Source organism: Ixodes scapularis, unplaced genomic scaffold, assembly GCF_016920785.2.
Source record: "Ixodes scapularis isolate PalLabHiFi unplaced genomic scaffold, ASM1692078v2 PGA_scaffold7__128_contigs__length_106722199, whole genome shotgun sequence".
Taxonomy (NCBI): Eukaryota; Metazoa; Arthropoda; class Arachnida; order Ixodida; family Ixodidae; genus Ixodes; species Ixodes scapularis.
The window spans coordinates 13287413-13309225 of record NW_024609882.1 but is presented as its reverse complement, the minus strand read 5'-3'; positions in this window follow the sequence as shown (position 1 = coordinate 13309225).

The window sequence follows — 21813 nt, the reverse complement described above, 5'->3', positions numbered from 1 at the left end:
TACGGAAAAGAGAGAAAAAAAAAAAAAAAAAAAAACGCACGGTCGGGTGTAGCCACCCGACTTCCGCCACTCACTCTCTTCTCTCCACTTCCCCGACCTCCGTCGGGTTTCGGTTTCGGTTTCGAGCAGTTGCGTCTTTTGGCTTTATTAAAAAAATACGCTACTCTGTAGCAAAATATTAATTGGGTAGTCCTCCGACACCATAATGAAGCGCCTGGCAAAAAATAAAAAAAAATTTTTTGGGGGGTGTCAGTGTCCCTTTAAAGGAATCTCTCCGAAGGGAGCTTCGAACAAACATTAAAACGCATTCTAAGAAATACGGCGGTACTTTATGTGACGCGCCGTTTATCTTCCGCCTCGAACATTTTTTGTACGACGTATTGTGTCCATTAAGCTGCCATTAGTTAGCTGCTAGACTCAAGAAAGTGTTTTTATCCTGTCACTCAGATTTTATGTGAGTCTCATGTTTTGCATGTTTGGTTTTCTTATCGTCTATGACAATGCATTTTATTTTCGTCGTAAAGCACAGAGTGAAAAGAAAAGAAAAAAAAAGCGAAAATATTTTTGGCGGGGCTTTTGGTGTGGCGACCTTCGTAAAAAAACACCTTAGCATTTTTTTCACGGCACACTTTATTGAAGTAAAAAGTAATATGAAAAGTTCAAAAACAATTTATGAAGCAGCTCAATATGGATCGCAGACATCACTTGCGTTTAAAACTCAATAACAAAACACACAAAACTCTAAGAGAAACCGTAGTAGAGGACGTCGTTTGCAGGCTACTGAAACACGGGGAGACTTTGAACCTGGTCACACCAGACTAACAGATTGAGATGTCGGTCTTCCACAAAAACAAAATGAGCTGTTTTGGGGCCTGATAGATGTGATACAGTAAAGCACGTGCATAGATAAGGTCTTTTGTTGGACAGTTGGTAGCCCCCAAGCCTGAAAATTGTTGAGAACAAAAGGGTATATCTAGGATGTTGGCAAAGAGTTACTGTGCTTTGTTTGACGCTGTGTTAGTGCAACGTGCTTACCAGTTACTTACGTTACAATAATATACAAATAAGAGCTTAACAGTTTGCGTCTATTGCCGTCTCTAACTTGTCGCCTGGTCATCCATATCAAAGCAATATATAATCCAGAATTGCGTATATTGTCGCTATCATTGCTTTTGATCTTGCGATTATTTCGTTCTCATCATCTTTTTATATGTGAACCATAAATCGCGTAGAATATATAGAACCAACAACAGGAGTTGAGTATTTTTTCTTCAGGAGCAAGACAACCATTTGATGCGAGTTCGTCTTTATTCTTTGTCCAGGTTCTCACTTCGCCATCAGGCATTACAGTAAAGAAGGGAAGGGGGGGTTGCGAACAAACAGTATACAAACACACAAAAGTTCTCACATTCAGTGCGTGAAAAAAGGCGTCGTTGGAAGCTGCTGAGAGAGCGGGCGATGGAAGAGAGTTCCGATCACGCGCGGTCTCTTCAAAAAAGGAGTGCCGCAGTGCGTCACCCTTAAAGGCCGACGACAAGTTCGCTCTTTCCAGTTTTCCCCGCTTCCTCCTCTTCTCCTTCTACCCTGTACACCGTAGGCAGTTTCCTTCTCCCCCGTGGTTAGGAAGATCTTCTGCCTTGCAGAATCTCGAGTCCCGTCGGGGGCCTTTAAAATAAATTTCCCCAATTTTTAAAGCATGGTCGCTCCGACTGGATACGAAGAAAGGTGCTTTCATATATTTATAATTTTCTACACCGGTCTTATTATAATAAATATCGAGAGAAAAATTGAGGCGAAGGAGCTTTCTGCGATTTTTTAATAATTGCCACTTAAGCTTATGTTTCCACTCAGTCATACTTAGTCGCCAATCGTAATTACTTAAAACAAAACTCGAAGCCAAATTTTCAATGTTTTAAAGTTTTTGTATAGAAAAGGCGGTATAAGGGTCCCAGACAACCCAAGCATATTCCAGAATAGAACGAACGTCTGAAAAGTAAATTCTTTCTCGGAGCTACTGAGGTACAGTTCTGAAATTTCGACGCAGAAACCCTAGCATCCGTGAGGCCTTCGAGGAAATATAGTCAACATGCGCAATACAACGCAGATCGGATGTAAAGTATACACCGAGATATCTAAATTTATTTAGGGTTTCTAGGGCTTTTCCATTTAGCGAATAACAAAATGCTAGCGGTAAAAATCTTCTTTGTAAAGGTGACATGCACAATTTTTTTTTTTACGTTCAGACATTTGCCATGACTGACACCATAATTCTATACTGTCCAGGTCCCTTTTGCAAAACCACACTATCAAGCGCAGTATTAATCTTTCTATAGACAACACAATTATCCGCAAACATTTGAATGGACAAACATAAACAGCAATAATATTTATGTAAATAAGAAATAAAAGCGGTCCCCAAACCGAACCTTTCGGCACACCTGAAGAGACGTCGACCATTTGGGATTGGAAGCCAATTAAGACCACATACTTTTTTCTGAACGACAAATACTCACGAATTCAGTTCCAAACTTTGTCATCAAGTTTATAAGCCTGCAGTTTAGAAATTAAAGGATCACGAGGAACAACATCAAAAGCCTCGCTGAAATTAAGAAATATACAATCAATACTTCGTCGCTTGTCGATTGCCAAGGAAAGGACATGAAAAAAATTCAACTAATTCCGTACACTGTTAGAAAATTCCATCAATCTACGTGGAAAAATCGAACAGAACATGTCCCGTTTTCTGGAAACGCATATAATGTGTTGTTTTCTTTCAAAAACGGGAACTGTACCATATGCATTGAAATGTGCTATTTAAGCGATAAGTATGAGCTTATCCGTATCGATAAGAAAAGCCTTACAAGATTACAGTTTATAGTCGGTTCAACTGGTATAAGCGAATTGAACGCGCCCAAAAGTGCCGGATATCTAGCAATTTTTATGGAACTCTATCAGACCGCGGAAGTACAGCACCCGTGAGCCACGTTACGCCGCGCGCAGGAAGACATCTCTCTCCCGCGCATGCGCAAGCCGCTGCCGGCCGGCGTGGGCCCGGGGGCTGCGGAGTGCTGCTACCCGTTTGGAAGGCGAGTTTGACGTTGTTGTCGCGTCGTCAGCGGCGTTCTAAGGTGCGTAGACGGCTTCGTTTTCCAAGGTACGTATACGTTAAGTCGTTCCTAACGCAGTGTTAGTTTACTATCTCTAAAGGTGTCGTATATTCCAAGTTCGGGATGCCCATCGTGCAGCGTCTCGTCTTCCCAGCCGCATAAAGCTAGGCCTTTTATAGTTCCTGATTCGGGGCGGCGTGCTGCCCGACCCTACTTAGTAGTTGGGCACTAGGAGAGCACGGTTTCCGCAATATTCCCGCATTATTATGCCAAGCCGCTGTCAACATGCGTGACTTAAAGGGGTCATGAAACGATTTTCCTACTTCTTCCTCCTTAGCTTTAATCCTCAACTCAAATGCGAATTGTGAAATCACGTGGTCGTGACATTCCTTCGGCACCGGTGCGATGGCTCCTAGCTTCCACCGTGCTTTTTATGGACACCATAGAACTTGTCATTCCCCAGTGACGATAAGTTCCGTCTGGGCACTCATATGCCACAAACGCGAATCCAAATATTCGTCGACGGATTGATTGTTGACGAGCGCATACGTCCGAGTGACGCAGTTCTCGTGTCCAATCCGTGAGCTGGGCTCTGCTGACGTCAGTTTGGCGCCGGTGACACGCTTTTGGAACCGCGGATGTATCATAGGGAAAAGGCGGAGAGCTTTCGAAGGCATGAAGGTACAAAATAGTCCGCTATATTTTCAAATGTTCGTACCGAAAAGCTGGCTTTTGACTTTCTAGCATCTTTCTTTTGGCCAACTAAACGATATACGATAAGTAAAGTCCCAATTTAAAATCATTCATCTCAACCCAAAATTCGTTTCATGGCCCCTTTAAGCGTTTGAACGGTATTAGCGCACACGTATGAGGAAGAGAGAAGAGACGGAAAAGAGCGCTACTCACAACTGTATTTACAAAGATGAAGAAAATGAAGAACCTCGTCAAGATCCCCATAAAGTTGAAAAAGGAGGAAGAGGGAGCCAGCTTCTCGATGCAGGTTGAAAGACTCAGAAAAGCCAGCTATCCGTTACCACTACTGGCTAATGTAGCGGACACCTTGTTGAAAAAGGCAGAAGGCCTCCAAGCCAACAAACCAGATGTAGGAAAGACAAGACCTGTGGTAATCCCGTACCTGCACAAGACGTCACACAATTTAAAGAACGTGGCAAGTCGGTATGGGGTCCGTGTGGTATTTTCAGCCCTGCAAAAAATTAGCAAAATTTGCTCTATAGTCAACTCGCTAGCCGAGGGTGCCACAAGACACGGGTGCACAAAAAAACATGCTAAACCTTGTGTTCCGTGCACTTCAGGCGTGGTATATAAGATTCCACTCTCGTGCGGCAAGATCTACGTAGGTCAAACAGGCATGTGTCTTAATGACCGACTTCGCGAGCATGATTATTCTCTGAGAGCCACAGTAAGAGGCCATCTCACAACACATTGCAAAGAGTGCAATTGCAATCCGCTGTTCGGGGAAACAATAACCCTAGAGAGTCACAGGGATGAAATGACCCGCGAGGTGGTGGAAGCCTTCTACATCATATCCGCAGCTACTAAATGCATTAGTGTGGCATCGGTAGCCTTAACAAGCAAGGAAACAGACTTTTTAACACGGACAATGCAGAACTCGCATGAGTCACGGGTGCCGCGACACATCAGGCACGACGACCCAGCGGCAGCCGACCACGGATGAGGTGTTCGTCTTCCCCTCTGACAAGGGTGACCCTGCACGAGCGAAGACTGATGCAAACACACCCTGCACCACAGCAACGAAAAGGCCAACAAAGGTTTTGGTGTTTAATCAAAGAACCAGTGTCTCAAGCCTGTGCGCGCGAGGGAACACCCCACTTTGTGTTTTATATTCCTGTTTTATATTTCTGCTTCCTCTTCTTCCTTTTTCATCTTTATGGGGATCTTGACGAGGTTCTTCCTTTTCTTCATCTTTGTAAATACAGTTGTGAGTAGCGCTCTTTTCTGTCTCTTCTCTCTTCCTCATACGTGTGCGCTAATACCGTTCAAATGTCTAACTATCAACTAGCCCAGTTATCAACCCTTTTACAGTGACTTAAGCGCGTCGAATTGAACTAAATTCGCCGCCAACTTCAACCTCACATGGTTCAAAGTTCAGCGCTTGATCGGGGAGGGGAATGGGGCAATTGGAGAATGAGGGAAGATCGTATTAGAAGACGTGAACATTGGTCACTTATGTTTTAAGGAACGAAGTATATTCCTAAGGACGAAAGCGTAATACAGGGGCGGCCAGGCTGACCCGGCCCAAGTGCCGCAAACGAAATCACGAACTTTCAGAAAGCCGCGGAGGGGGGGGGGGGGCGGTTGGCGGCAATTTTTGGTCTGGAGCAATAAACGAAACTCGAACTACATTCAATCTATCTGAGTCAAAAGCAGTCCAACAGTATGTAAGGTAGCAGTAGCGCACTACTACCAAACCGCAGCCTGTCTCAAATTAAAACGCGTTTCATTTCTCTTTTTGGGGAAGTGCTCGTGTGACCAGGAGGGAGGCGGGGAAGTGTGTATGTGGGGGGGGGGGGGGGGGGGGGTAGGGGAGGCAGCCGCGAGCCGCACTTTAACACGCGAAGAGCCGCATGCGGCTCGCGAACCGCAGTTTGGCCACCCCTGGCGTAATATATTCTCAATACAGCGTTCGATATACGGAGCTTGTTTTTAATTTTTTTTTATGCGACTGAAAGCATAGTGGAGCATTACCTTCCCCAGCTGCTCGACCGTGTGAGCTTTCTTGGCAGCTTTCCGAATATGCGGTCAAATAAAGGTGGCACCTGCTTGATGCAGAGAAATAATGCAGACTTTTGCATCTTAGGAATAGCAATGCATTATTGTGCGATATTTGGAGCCGCCCAGTAAACTTATCCGCGCTGTGCCAGTAATCAATCATCGTCTTGCTAATACTCGTGTGGGCGCCGCGGATGCTCCGTCACTCCAGGCGTTTTGTGGACTAAATTGATGCCATTTTTTCGGGACTGATATTTCCGAGATAACTCGGGCTACTGATAGACGGATAAAGTTCGAAATTACCCCGGTCGAGTCGAAACCTCTATTGTAATAGGTGGTAATCACTGGACGCCACATTGGAGCTCTCTGAACGCTGCGCATGCTCAGAGTGAACTCCCGCTTATGGCCTGAGAAGGACACCCTTTTTATGTAGAGTAATGCTACACGCACGACGTCGTGCAGCTCTACCGGAAGTTGCTGTTCGCACGGCGGGCGTTAATGTTCTTTCATTGGACGACCCGAATTCGGCCATAGTGGCAGAGCTTTGCTCTGCCAGTACAAATTACTGCAGAGCCCTCAAACAAATATTTTCGCCCATCATGGCCTAACCAACCTCGCAATTCACGAGCTTGCTCGTGAATATGCGACCAGACTCGCGCATTGTGCATGCAGCCTCGCACATTCATGAGCATGCTCGTGAATTGTAATTGGTTTCTGTGTGTCAAGTTTCCTTTTTTTTTTATAGGATGGGATTTGACTTGTTTTCATCGCGTATCAAGTTCATTCACCCAACGGAGTGCGGTTTTGCCTTGTGAATTAAAGGAAGATACTATACATATCACCAGAATAAAGCGAGAAAACTCATGGGTATACATGCTAACCGGAAGAAACTGAAAATCTCCCGAATTAAACACTGAAAAGGTGTGCCATGTTTGAAAATAGTATAACTCCCAAAGTCCTAGGTATTAATGCTCTCAAACACAATTGCAATCATAAACGTTTGGTTCAGCGTTCCTTTATGACTAAAAAGATCGACTTTTTTCAGGCAAAAGCATCTTCGATTGCCACTGGATGGCACCAGGTGCTTCGAAGGCGTCAGCTTCCTCTCTGCTATGGAGCTGATGTACGCCACATAGTGTGGTCTCAACCTAAAGTACGCTGCTCTGCCAGCAGCGTTGAGGTTCGTTTAGAGGTAACTATGAATGTGCCTTTCAGTTATGAAAATGTGCACTGTGAATTTGCTTTGGAAAATGTATAGTATGGACAGTTCTGATTCCTTCAAGTGGTGGAATTGTCAAGTGGATATTGCATTTCGTGAAGAAATAAATAGGCGATTTATTTTTGTCTGGGAAGCAGCAATAACTGATAAGTAATTTTTGACGGCGTTAATGACACAAAAGGCCGTTAGCAATAAATGATGTACCTAATCTGTTATCGTGTCCTTGTCAACATCCTAAGCAGTTTGGCATACCTTTGAATGGTCGTGTGCTCCTCAACGTATTTCCCGCAAAGCCAATTTGGCTCAGAATTGGAGATTTCGAAGACTGTAGACGACTCATTTTTCGCAAGATACTAATTTTCCGAATCGCCTGCAATTAAAAAAAAAAAAAAAATAGGTCCCGGGTAAAATGTAAACACATTGGAGTCTATATTGAGATCCCGCCTCATCGGGAAAATTAGAACCCGCCCGAATTATTCCAAATCTTCAACTTTTACCCCAATCGCGAAATATTGAGCCCGCGAAAAATAAGTCGTTTACAGTATAGGGTTCTAGTCAAAAAGTTCAAATACTGTTTTCCTTTGGCAATATGCAATGTTTCCGAAACTTGTAGCAACACACAAACTGTTCATTATCTCATAAAAGTGCTAACTTTTTGGTGGCCGATAGACAACTATAACATGGCGCTTAATGCAACAATTTTGTGCTCTACGTTATAGATTGATGTAATCTTAAGAGGTAATACAGTCGCGTGTTCCTTTGCTGAGTATTGTCCTTAAACAGGATTTTTTTTTTATTCTTACAGATTTGTTTAAAGAAAGCCATGAAAGCTACACTTATGCGGTTTGTGCGAGTGAATTATACGCCCAGGGGGACATTGTGTGGGTGGCTAATCTTTGCAATAAGTTGGGTAATTAATTAAAATTTGTTAACTTTTTAATTAGTGAAAATAGACATGGTTTCAATTAAAAACTTGCTGAGTGTTATCGAAAACCATTAAATGAGTCATTTTCAGAAAGACTTTCAGCGCGTGAGAAGTGTAGTAGTACAATAAAGTTACCACTTGTGGAGCACGAGGCTAGCGGTTGCGGTAAGGCGCCCGCGCGGTTTTTCCGTCTCTTAGCTAGCCCCAGCCTTGTACCTGCTCCACGAGTAGTAACTTCAGCGCACAGTTGCGCTTTTCACGCGCTCAGTCTTTGTAAAAATTACTGATCTAGGGGTTTTGAACGACGCTCAGCAAATATCTAATTGGAACCATACGACTACTTCCACTAATTAAAATATAGTTAACGAATTTCAATTAATTAGCCGGCTTATCGCGAAGATTAGCCACCCCGGTAATGTCCCCCTGGGCGTTTAACTCACTCGCACAAACCGCATAAGTGTAGCTTTCATTGCTTTTCTTTAAACAAATCTGTAAAGAAAAAAAAAAGAAGAAAAAACAGCATAGCAGACGCATAACGATTCCTCGAACGTATTGCAGTATTCCCATGTAAATATTAAGGGTTTCATTCAGCTTGGTCACACTGTCGCTGAGGCATTGCCAATTACATGAAGCAAAGTGTCTAACTTTCGACAGCAATTTGGAAAAAAATGTTTTGTAGAGCAGAATATTAGCCTTAGGGTTTGTGTTTGTTTGGCACCTTCAATAGCAACCTGGAACATGTTGAACCATGTTTTTGTTGAAACTTTACGCTAAGAAAGACAAAGGTCTAATGTTAATGTGCTGCTTTCTAGACACCCTTATTTACAATTCGCTTGGCAATTCGCAATTCGCTTTAGAATCCGTTGCTCACATTAATTGGATGTGCTGCAGTAACTGCGTGACCTGCTGAGAAGGACCGTTTCTTTTTAAATCATATTATTACGTTGCAATATAATGAAAGAATCAATATGAATCTGGTATGCAGATATATTATCATATAGAACCAATACTAGAACTTATACATCCTACGGTACGTGCAACTTATATGTTAGCCCGCCTTAGTATCACTCGGCTGCAAATGCATGGGCCCTTGTTCTGCAGGGGACATAAATATACCTGTGACCGGGCTATGCTCATCAGTTAGAATAAGTAATATGAACCAAAAGACATGAATGTTCAGTGTTCTAATATTAACCACAATATTCTGCTTAAGCACTCCAGGCAAGCTTTTTTGTAATATTGCATTGACTGATACTATGAATTCCGTTTTTAACCGAAGTATTGTTGTGTACAACGTTACTGGGCAGGCGAGCTGGTTAATGACATTCTACAACCCGGGATGGAGGCTACGAAGACATATAGGTCTCAATTGATATGGATGTGTTTGTCCTCCTTTGTAGCCTCCGTCTCGCGTTGTAGAATGTCACAGCGTTGTGAGCTCACGCAGGTTCCGAAGTTATTACTGAGAACTGATGCCAGTGGGGTGAAACTTTTTTTTTTGTACAATCAAAATTTGTCTTAAAGCAAGGATCAGACTTGGATGCTCATGGTGTGTGCACGGACTGTCCAGATTAAGGGCGTTTGTCTCGGCTTGAAAGTATACTATAGACAAAATTTAGAATTCGTTCAGACTGGATTACTAACCGATAGAGAAGTTAAAGAAGGAGTTAGGAACTCCTTAGCTTTTGTTAGACATCTTCCTCTAAATAATCCCGCCTATTATTTAATTGCTCTTTCTTTCAGGCAACTTGTGGCAATGAACCCACAGGAGGGGTCCCGGCAGTTTTGAAGAAAAGTTGCTCTGGTGCGTCTGAGGGCGCAGGGAGCCCTCCGAGAGTTCTTGAAGTTCCAAAAGAAGTGGAAAGAAACTTTGGTGCTTGTTTAGATGAATTTTTTTTCTATTGTTAATATCACTATTTGTTGTCATAGGCCAGGATGGTTCTTTTCGAGGTGTAGAATGTCAGCATAATTTTTTGTGACATTTTTCTTTAGCAGACTGCTCACTTTGATACTTTTTTGATGGCTGAGCTACCCCAAATATATTTGCGGCATGAAATGTTTTTTTATTTTGTATGTGTTCTAGTCATTTAAAAGAAAAATAAATGTAAATATTTTTGAAGCAGCAAACTGTTCAGTCTTCTTCGCGATGGGTCCGTTGCTATGGTTTGGAACCAAAAGGACCAAGCGTGAACTTAGTTTCATAAGGATGTACAAATGTTTATATGCTTTTGTCCCCGACCCTACATGTACAATGCTCCCTAAACTTGACGTAGCATGCGAACACTTTCTCATAGCATTCCTGGCTGTTCTATTGAGTATATATGTCACAGATTCATTGTTCTGTTTTCAGGATAGTGCTCGCATTAGAAACGACAGTTCAAATTTTCCATACAAGTTTGGGGAACATTCCCGCATTGCAGGTAATTTTATGTTACAAAGACTTGCATCAAGTTGCGCCTGCAAACTGTCAGGACATCCCTGTTTTGCATGTCACATATCAGCTTTTTTCAAAGAGAAGCTTGGCATGTGACATACAAAGCCCGGATGTACTCGTGAATAGCGGTAGTAACATAAAATGGGGCGAGTACTATCACAAACAAGACTGAACTTTTTCAGTAAGTACAAGAAATGCAACCTGCGTCATTTTGGACGCATTGGAACATGTGATGTACTTCGTGAAAATGGTACATGTTCTAGCATGGCTTTCAACCGAACATGTGCTGTTGTGTGCCATGATGGTACATTTCCTGTAGCATACACTACTTGTTCCGTGATGATGGTGTATGTAACTTATTGTGGCTGCCCATACAACAACAACATGTCCCGTACTAAAGAAGTATGGAACATGTGCTGTAGTCCGGTAATACAGTACATGTTGTGGCAACAAGGTTAGCATGTATGTGTCCCATACTTTGACAGGAGTTTTTCTAACAGTGTACTACAAGAATATCCCTCCCAGAATCCGAGTTGCGAGGGATGTAAAATGTTAGATGCACTAAGATGAGTCATGATATTACTATATAGAATATGTTCCATTACCTCGCATGGAATATTTGTTAAAGATATCGGTCGGTAGTTTTTGACACTGGCACTTTCCTGCACTGGCATTACTCGTGCAAGATTCCAGTCTAAAGGAAGCGAAGATTCATGCAGCAATTTTTGGAACAACAGTACGACGAAATAGAGGCACAATGAACTTGAACAGGATTTCAAGATACACCCAGATTTATCATCCGGACCAGTCGATTTCGTTACATCCAAATTAGGAAATTGATTAAGAATTCCAGAAAGAGCAAATTTAACTTCAGGCATAACGTTGGTTGCCTCTGAAACGTTAAAATCTACAGCCATCGTCCGCGAATGTGCAAAAACCGATAGAAAATATAAATTAAAATGCTCGGCTTTTTCGTTATCACTGTCGACGAGAGCGTCGTTATGCTTGAGGGTCGGAACAGAAGAATTCTGTTTCCCGTTTGTTCGGACATATTTCCAAAATTCTTTCGAGGAACGGCTAAAGCTATCTCCTAATTTAAAATAATGCGCTCCTGATGATGCCCAAATGCGTCATAAAAGTAGACGTAAAATTCATGGCTGGTTTTATTTGCCCTTGAAGAAATTTGTCGAAAGGTACTTAAAAAGAGAAACGAAAAGAAAAATACGGGCATAAAAAAAAACAAAAAAACAGTGAAGATAGGAAGGGAAGCTTAATAGAGCTGCTGTGCAGTCTCCTTTCGGCTCTAAGCAGAACACTCGTAAACCGATTAGGAGCTCAGCAGACGCTGGTTTTGATTTGTTCGCCTTTCGTTACCTACTAGCTTCTTTAAAGAACTTTGAGTTCGTTTTCTGAGCATTGGCACGCGGATTCTATTACGATTTATAAAGTTGTAGAGTAGTAATTTGATCTTTACGTTTTTTTTTTGGGCGTCCTTAGTGCCTCGACTCGCTGATGACGTCTTGAAGCATACAACGCAGAGCTTCGATGACTCCGGATAACGTTCCGTACCGGAGACGTCGGGACGATGTGTCACAAGGCTGCGGTGACCTACCTGTCGGTATGACGAGTTGTTAGGAGAAAACCTGCGTGGTGAGAGGCAAATACATCGCTAAATCCCGGCTAAAGTCGCCGCTAATTATAGCGATAATTCATCGCTTCGCTGCCTGCGTGAACGGAGAAACAAGAAACGTTCTTCGCGAGCACATCGAAAGCACCGTGTCAGAAACGCTAGTTCACACTTGGGCGCTAACTGACCACGAAAGAACGTGTCTGGTAACAAGCTGTATGGCACGAGGTTTGTTGCTTCTAAGATAAGACGACTTTGGTTTAGAGGACGGACGACAATGAGTGTCTGCCGTGGCAGAGAGACTCCCATGGCCCAAGTGGCGTTTGCGGTTCCACTCGTTCGCGATAACAATTACCTGCAGCCGAATGCCGCGCATCATACGAGGCACATGCGGCGGCCTTTGCACACCCCTCAGATAAATCCCTCAGTCACCGGGGAACGGTGCTATGTGTTTAGAACGCAACTCTTGGCGGGTGGAGAGGGCCGCGGATTTCCACTCCCGTAGCCCCCGTGGAAACGGGAACTGCAGACGCCGAACGCGGAGGATACCAGTCACGGGGAATACCATGGGTCTGCCAGTGGACAGCGCGAGCTCAAGTTCTCAACGTTCACCTTATTCATTAGCGATTAACCGGAACAATACAGCTGTAACCTCGAGGGACAATGAAGCAATGTTTTCCAGTTTGCGTAGCGAATCCTCAGGATAAATAGCGAAGCTTCCAACGAACTAATTGCTTTCTATTCTTGAAGGGGTGCCCCTCACAGATTCTCAAAATATGTTTTCTTTTTGCCTCATTATATTACATATTTCATCCCTATATACGCCGTATTAGTATACCTTGGCAAACGATCAAAGAAAACTGGAGAAAAAGCTCTTAAAATCAATTTAGAAGTAAATTTTAGACTATTTTTATCGCGTGAGTCCGAATATCACGCTTGTGTTCCCCGAAGATGTAACTAAACGGGAGAAAACACGAAAAATCCCCGACAAGTCGCTTCCTCCTGCTCGGATATTTTGGCCACCAAGCGCGTCTCCCTCGTGTGGGCAGCGCGTGCAACATACAACACAGCGCTAGATGAGCGCTGTGTTTTGTGTGTGAAGACGTCTTCCCGCTCCGGAAAGGAGGGGCTTCAGCGGCACATTGAAAAATACTTTCGGCAACTTCCGTGCACCAAATTGAAGAAAAAAACCTATTTATTTGTGTTTTTGGAGGCCAAATGGAGACGATTTAAGAGTTTTTCTTCATATACAGGACCGCTTCAGTTTCCCTCTAAATGTATGACTCCAACTGACCGATGTAATCGCTTCTTGTTTCTCCTATGTATAGGTTTGTTGTTTGTATGTACCCCAGACCTGCAGGGGCCTGTTCAAGGCCTGCAGTATGTCTAAATAAAATAAATAAAGAAAAGGATACTTGGCAGCACAATGCCGGTGTACCCTTCCCTTGCGGAAAGTTGTCACGTGTTTTGTTCTGTCGCATCATTTGGCTCACGAGGGCCACGCAACTTTCTGATGTTAAACTCTTCTAAATTGTCTTCTAAAAAAAAAAAGGTTGCCTTTTTTTTTTGTTTACGGGCGCACACAAATATGTTTTAAAAAGTAACTAAGTTATTTAAGTAAAATTACTTTTAAAATAAATCATTGCACACCTCATGACCGAACCAAAATAATTAAATTGTATTACTCACTACAGATAAAGTAATTTAAGTACTACAATTTCACTACCGCTATTTGTTACTCCTTGTGGTTTTGTCTGTCAAAGCTTGGTCACTTCGTGAATACTTTCGGCTGCCGGTTCTTGCAACTTTGTAACTTCTGGCCGCTTTTTGGCACGCAGAAATGTTTGGATTATTTGACAACTTGGAGAGCTCACATAGGAGCCATATTAGCCCTATCTGCTCACTGCATTTTGTTTTTGTATGGCTTTAAAACGAAAAGTTTTAAATCACACAAAAGCAATAAGCATGTACAAAAAAGCGCTGAGAATGAAAAGTTTCAAACTTAAACAAAGTACAATATGATGAGTACTGATTGCAGATACTGCACGCGTTGCGCAGCACATTGTAAAGTGAATACTGAACGAAATATTCGAACCCACAAGCAAAGTTATGGAGGGCGAATTAGTTTTGAAGCTAAAAACAAGTTGTACCAATACACCCCGAACTTCAGTGCCTATTTGCAAATCACCCGACCATCAACCGCCGGGACGCCGCACCCTTAGCCAAGACGAGCCGAGACCAGACAAGGTTTGTGACGGTCGTCGAACCGAGCCCGTTGCAGCGGATCTCGATTCCGACCCCTCCAGCGTCAGCCGAGCCTCCTGGTTCCCCTCACGGCTGACAGTTTACAAACGACAGCACCTCTTCGGAAGGACGCCGAGCGGTACGGCCACGCCCCCCTCCCCGACTCGCGTGGCCAGCACTGGGTCAGCGAGACAAACGGTCGCGTCGTCTCGTAAGAAATGGATCTCTATCCGTCCGGGCTTTACGAAGGAGCGCCCGCCTAAGCTGGGAGACTGGGGAGACCGCGGGATGTGCCGTGGACGGTTGCGACAGCGATTAACAGTGACGTGGCGGCGATGAGATTTCTGAACACGTGGTCGCTGCTACTCGCCAGAACTATTTTCTGCCGGTTTACAGCTGCAACCAGGGGATTGAAAGCCGTCCTAGGTAAGAAAGAACTCGCTCGAAAATAAATTACAGAAAACATGCTCGTAGCATATCTAAGCTCACCTCCAGTAAAACAAACGAAGGTCATGAGATTATATTTCATTTAGATAAACTCACTGAAGATCGCATGCAAGATCCCCGAAGTTACTGCTCTCCTGAGACAAAGTTCTAAAGGACACGTCAGTGCAAGAGCCTTTGAAAACGGAAACAAACACAAACTCGCAATCGCCAGTTGGTTTTTGAATCTTTTTTAACAGGCGTTTGTTTTTATTAAAGAGAAAGAAAACTCGGAGTGTAGTATAAGGGGTTAGACTATGTACCGAATTAAGAGAGTTTTAGTGGATGTTTCTCTTAAAGTTGTGTGATTATAAAAAAAAAGAAAAACACAAGAAAACGTAAGTGACCTTGTTTTTGCGTCAACAGTTTTGCGGAATGTATGTACATCCCCCCTTCCCATCTACCATCCATTTTATTAAAGAGTAAGCAACGTGTAAATGATCTTATGAAAAAAAAAAAAAAAAGCCCTCAGTAGTACATTTTTAATTTCTCCCCTGACTCTCGTTTAATCCAACGTGCTCGTCAAGCCTATCAGAGGAGTGACCGCTTTGTAGTGCGCTGCGCACGTCAGCACCACAAAGAAACAAAAAAAAATGTAGGAGCGAAAGTACCTCTTTAACCAGCTTTTTGTTTGCTTAAGCTGATTGGTGCGGAGTAATTTGCAAACCCGAACTAGAAATACCTTCTCTCTCTTTTTTTATTTTTCTCCCTCTTTCTAGTTTCTAATCTGCTCCTCTCGCGAAGCCCCACATCCGGGGACCACGCACTGTCCTTCCGCGAACGCTTTCCTTCTCATTATTCCGGGAATGCGCAAAAACGAGCACGTAAATGCGCAAACATACGAGTACGCAAACACCGCACCGCACAATGCAGGCACGGACGCACGCAGTAATTGATCAGAAAAATGAAACAGAAAACCATCGAAAACACTGGAGTTTTTTTTTTGCAATTTCAGCGCCGATGACCGCGAAGCTGTCGAGACTGGAACTACAGGCAGAAGAACAATTTCCTTTTTTTCGCTTCGTTTATACGTACATATCACGTGCCTGTAGGTTACCACCTTCGCCAAAGAACAAACGACTCAGTGGCGTGCGCGAGGTAAAGTTCTTTCGAACAACGTTGGCGCCATCTGTCGATAACGACGTTAGTCTGATCGAAAGCTGCAGCGAGGAATGACGGCTGCTTCTGAACGGAGTTAGCGGGAATGAGCGATTTCAGGCCCGTTGCCCGTTTTGCTGGTGCTTCGTGTGAGTTGCGTAATGGTTTCGCCCAATCGTCGATCATGCGGGAGCGATACACACGCTCGAGCATGTGCCCGCGAGTGCGTTAACTGCGGCCTGCTGGACGTCTGCAGCCCTGTTACGAGCGAGCGTTGCCTTCGTCCTCGCCGCTAAGCACTCGCGTAACATGAAAAGGCATCAGTCATTCCGTGCAACGGGCAACAAGTCCGCCAAAGTTTACGCCAATAATGGGCTACAAATGTGCGGCCACTGGGCATGCGCAATAGCGTCGCCATTTTATCCGTTCGATACTGTTCGCCCGTTTGGAAGAGCCTTCAGAACCATCAATAATTATGTGGTTAGCTGGCTTTTGTTTATTGTGTTTGCTTTGAATTCGCATACGGGAGGCGAGGAGCAGGCGGACAGCGACGCATGCGCAGGGAAGTCTACACCAGGGTTAGAACTTTGCCTTTGGGTGCTGCTTCCACTTCACGAGCAGCTAAGCTGTGAACATTTTTTTTCTCCTTGACCTCAACTGTGAAGGCTAGTCTCTAACTCATTCTACTTTCAAACCCCTGTTATCGTACCACCACCCGAAGAAGCGATTGTATAGCGTTCTGAACAACTTTAGAATTAACGTACATTTTGAAGTGGTCACTTTAGTTGAAAACTGCATCACAACACGCGGAAGAAAAAATAAAATAAAACGTGCAACGCATTGCATAATGTCGTACTTTCCGTTCTACTTCCGAGGGAAACTCTCGCTTAGTTTTAACAAAAAACTGTCGCAGTCAAGCTGAGTGATAAAGAATAACATTTTCAGCAATACTTAATCACATTTCATTGTTCGACTGCAAACCTAACAACCGAGTTGGTGTGAATGACTTTTGACAAGTGTTTTTGCTGCTCAACATTAGACGTACATGTTACTGAAATAGAGTAACTAAATACCGCAACTCGCCACTCCCTCAAAAAGTTACTAAGTACGTTACTTGTTACTGCGATTCAAAAGGACCGCGTTACCTCAGCTTGGAAGTAACACGTTGTTGTCTGGTTATTTGGAGTGTGTCGCTTTTATATATGCAGTATCCGCTTCCAATATTTTTCGTCCTTAATGTTTCCTTGTTTTTCAACGCGCTTATTCAGGGATAGGGGGGATCGGTGGCCGAGTGGGCTAAAGCGCACACCCAGCTCGACGCGCGTGGAGCGAAAGCTCGCGCTGCAGAACCCAGGGGTCCTGGGCTCGAGCCCCACCCCTGCCCGCTTCGATCTGGATGAGCATCGTACCGGCGTGCTGTCGTCTGTCACTACTACGTGGTGCACGTTAAAGACCCCAGGCTAGCGGTTGTACTGCACTGGCTAAATTGCTCATCTGTAAACCAGCGTCGCCCATACTGGCACACCGACCTTACGCTGTATAATTCACTCAAACGTCCAATTTTTATTCAAAAATATCTGTGGCAATATTGACATACCGTGTGCGCATTTGTTGTAACATATCTAGCGTTTTCTTGTGCAAATAAGAAGCGGAAGCTGGGCTGAAAACTATGTTGGGTACCTGTGTTGTACACGTTCCCCTCCACAACTAACTGAATAACGCTAGTCGTCGATTCATTAAGATATAAGTAAAATACGTTACATGTTCCATCTTTTAAAATGTACCTAGGTCGTTACCTCGTTACAAAAACAAATTAAGTAGGTAAAAGTACCGCGTTGCTTCAAGTCTGCTAGACATCTACAACATGCTCGGGTGATTTTGAGCGACAGCAGCGAGTTCAGCCTCAAAAAAGACCTGCGAGTTGACTTTCCCACGGAACACGAGACAAGGAATCTCGGCGCTCGATGCCGCGATCCCCATGAATGACGAAGCTGGAAATACGATGTGATGGAAACATTCGTAATTCTTGTCCAGCTCGCTTGCAACCTTCGTATTCATTGCATTATCACCGCAACGTGCTCGTTGGCAAGGGGCGTGGCGTTTCACCTGCTCATGTCCCTGCGCCCATCCCATTTGAGAAAATTGTTAGCGCAATACACTGGGGTCCTTCTGTTTTTTTTTTTTTGACGTGATTGATTGCTTTAGTGTTTAGCAGAAAAGTCTAATCCGTCCTTTTTTTTTTTTTTAACATGCGCACAGATTAAAATCGTTACGAAGGCGAACAAACCGCACGGTTCGGTGTTTTATCAGAACGATGATCGAGTGAACTCGAGACCGCGTTTGGTTTTCCAGGTACCACCAATAACACCGCTTATGTTTATCGGCGCCTTCTTCAGTACGAATTCCGAGTCCTGAATTCCGATGGTGAATCCTGCCTCTAAGTAGATTTACTCAGCATCGAACAAACCGTCTAGGAGTGCCAAAAATATATAAAAAAAGAGCGAAGATGTTTTCTTTATTGCGATAGCAGTTAGTGGGACACTTCACTTGGCGGGTTTTGTGCCGCCGACCGTGCTTCATATCGCCGCGAGCGCAGCTGCCTACGTAGTTAGCCCGCTCGTGGCGTAACGGTTATCGCCCGTGCCTTTCACGCAGAAAGCCAGGGTTCGATTCCTGGCCGCGGGTACGCATTTTTGTTGACTCTTATGTAATGTTCTGGTAAATTCGAGAACCGTGTTGGGGGCTGATTCGAGATGAGAATGTTCTACACGCCGAACCTTCCACGCCGATTGTTCCAGAAGCCCACGCGTGTACAAAAGGGGCTTCGCGTGGCCAGCCGGACTCAGTCTCGCCCCAGCGCTCGATCCTGCGGTTTCGCCGACATCGACGTCCGCGACGCTCTGCTGTTTTCTTCTGTTCCCCTTTTTTTTTTGTTTGTTTTGGGCACAAGTTCGCCCCATTAAACCTTCAATTTATTCAGTTATTACCGGCTCATCTATTGTCATTCGTGACAATATAGACGCGGGCCATTGTCGGTAGGCCGACAAAAGATTCCACATTGACGTCACGCCGCGCATCACGTCACCTGTTACCCGGCGTCAGCTGCCTCCATGAGGTGACATTGTCATGTTAAGACACGTTGCACAGTGACGTCACGCGACTTAATGACATTCGGGCACACCGTGAGTCACCTTATGTCATGACGGCACGTGGTATTGCCACGCCATGTGACATTCAGGCGTCACGTGACAGTTCGTGGTCACGTGGCAGGTAGAAGCAGAAACACGAGCCATGCTGTTAATGGAAACCATAACAAAAAAGCATTTTCGCTAATTATACCAGAAAGATTTTCTGGGGATCAAATGAATAACACCATGTGGGTGTTATGCCGGCGAAACCACGGGCGTGAAATTAGGTGGAGGTACACGTTGAAAACTTGAGTGCGCGATTTTGCAAGTATTTTCCAGCGGCCACAAGGGGATGTTAGTTTCTGTCCAATAACATTGCATAAGACGTTCGGGCAGCTACACCAACGACCCGGAACGGTTCATGCATACACACTGCAGTTTCGACGTTCCCTGAATTTCAAACCTGGGAGCGCGATTATTGAAGTGTTTCTTAATTACCACAAAGTACTTCAATTTCGTGTACCATAAAATCGTTTAGCAAGTCCAAGAAATGCTCTTGGTTCCTTGGTTCCAAAAAACGCCATGGGAATTTCGTCCGGTGTGTGACTCGTCCATGGTGCGCACTCGCAGCTTTACCGTTCATTCGGTCCATCTGCTTCGAAATGACATCTCAGCGGCTCCGCCGTCACACCCGAGTTGCAGCAGTGCTTCACCTTACGGGTTGCGCAAGTGCCCCTAATTTTTGTGTTTTGTTTTCTGGTTCTTTCTTGTAAGTGTCGATGGAAGTTGGGCCTCCCTGGCATCGACCCTTTTCAAATGTCCGCGCCACTGCCTTTCCGCCGTCGCTTGATCCCGTAATCTGATCGAGTATTGGACACGAATACTGCGTAATTGTTTGGCGTGTACTCGGCTCAGCTCGTAATGGAGACAAGCGCTGACGTCATCGTTCGGCGAGGACTCGGATCCAATCACGCGCTTCGTGCCCAATGGATGGATGGGTGGTAATGGCCATACCCTTTGAAAGGGGCGGCAGCCTGCGCCCCCTAGCCTAACATTTCGTCATCCCCGAGAAACGGCGACCACCAATCTTGCTCGATAGAGTTTTGAAAAGGGTCTATTGCCGCTTTGTATTCAAGGCGGGCGGTAGTTGTTCACTCTTCTCGTTTAGATTGTCGATGAGAAACGAGAGAGACAGTCTTAATGACCGTCCTTTTTTTTGTTTTTGTTGGAAACGCTCATAAACTGGTGGCTACGTTACCGTCTTCAAACAACGTTGCAACCGGAGAATGAGCAAACTTTGTTAAAATCGGCAGTAGTAGTATTGTGATAATGGTGATGGCGATTATGGTGATGAACGATATCATTCCTGTTGTCAGCTGAGCATCGTAACGGCTGCTTTTTTTACTTTGATAAGCAAACTAGTCAAAATAGATCCGTCCTGCTCTAGTGCAGGAATAGGAACAGTTATATTAAGGTTCGGAAAACCTGGCGGTTTAGACCTGGTACTCACGCTGCTGATTCTGCGTACGAACCCAAGATTCTTCGAAGCCGGGCAGGCACTTCGAAGCTTACTCGCTCATCAGAAAGCCTTCGGTGTACCCAGGCCGCTAAAAATATATTTTCCGACCCCAGCCACAGCACAAACTGTAATATCAAGATACAAATGCAGCCGCCTTCAGCGGCCGTCCTTCAGTGTGCAAACAAAAGGCGTCAAGAACAATTCTACCTGGTCCTCCCAGATCTCTCCTCGTCCCCTTCAACACCTCGATAGCCCCTTTGAGCCCCAAACGGGTTCATCAATCAAGCCCCTCGTCCATAGCACCAACGTTCCTTCGCTCGCTTTGGGGAACTTTCCGTCCAGCGAGGTCCACGAAACTACTAGAGTTTCCACTAGAGTTTCCCCTCTGCTCTCCCAAACGCTTGCGCCAAAACAGACAAAAAGACAGTTTTCATCCAACAAAGGCCGCAGTATATTTCCAGCTTAAGGCCTTCGTAAGCCCGGGCGGTGCCTCTTAAGTTTTGTTTTCCCCTGTCCTTTTTTTTTTTTTTGACGCAGAGTTGCCAAGTTTGGGTTGAAGGCAATGATTAGGGAATGAAGGGATTAGTCCTCGTAGATGATCGTTTAGACATTAGCCGTGTATTCATCGCATTGTGTCGCTCTCTCTATGCGTTTTTTTTTGCTCCCATGTAAGGCTTCACGCTCCCATCGCGTACGGAGAAATTTGTCGATGGATCCTTCGGGCAATTTTAAAGTACTGCGCACTCGCGTTTTCAAAGCGCCAGTCTCCATGTCACTGCTGCGTGATTCTTAATGCTCACCGCTCGTGAAAACATGGATATCGCTAACTTGGCAACAGCACTTCTTACAGCGATAGCTGTTATTGGCTCTTCACACCACGGGAAATCAGTTTGTTTGTTGTTTATGTTGTAGTTGTTGATGATGTAGTCGTAGTAGTTGTTGACGCTTATGTTGTAGGTGGCGATGTAGGGCGTTCGTCGTCGATGTTACAAAATTCTTGAACGAGATCGCCCGCCGCCCGCGGGAATCAAACCTGGGTCTGCCGTGTGCAAAGAAGAGGCAGTAATACCCTATTCACACAATCAACATAAAGGTACCTTTAACGTAGGTCCCTTTGCTATCGGCGAATCAGCTTGTGCTCTTGGGCCGCGAGCACACGCCACGCGCGGAAGATTGTCAATTGATTGGCTGCCGAGAATAAAGGTCCCTTAGCTAAAGGTAACTTTACGGTCGTGTGAATGGGGTATAACACTGGCCTACGCCACAGCGCTTTTAACC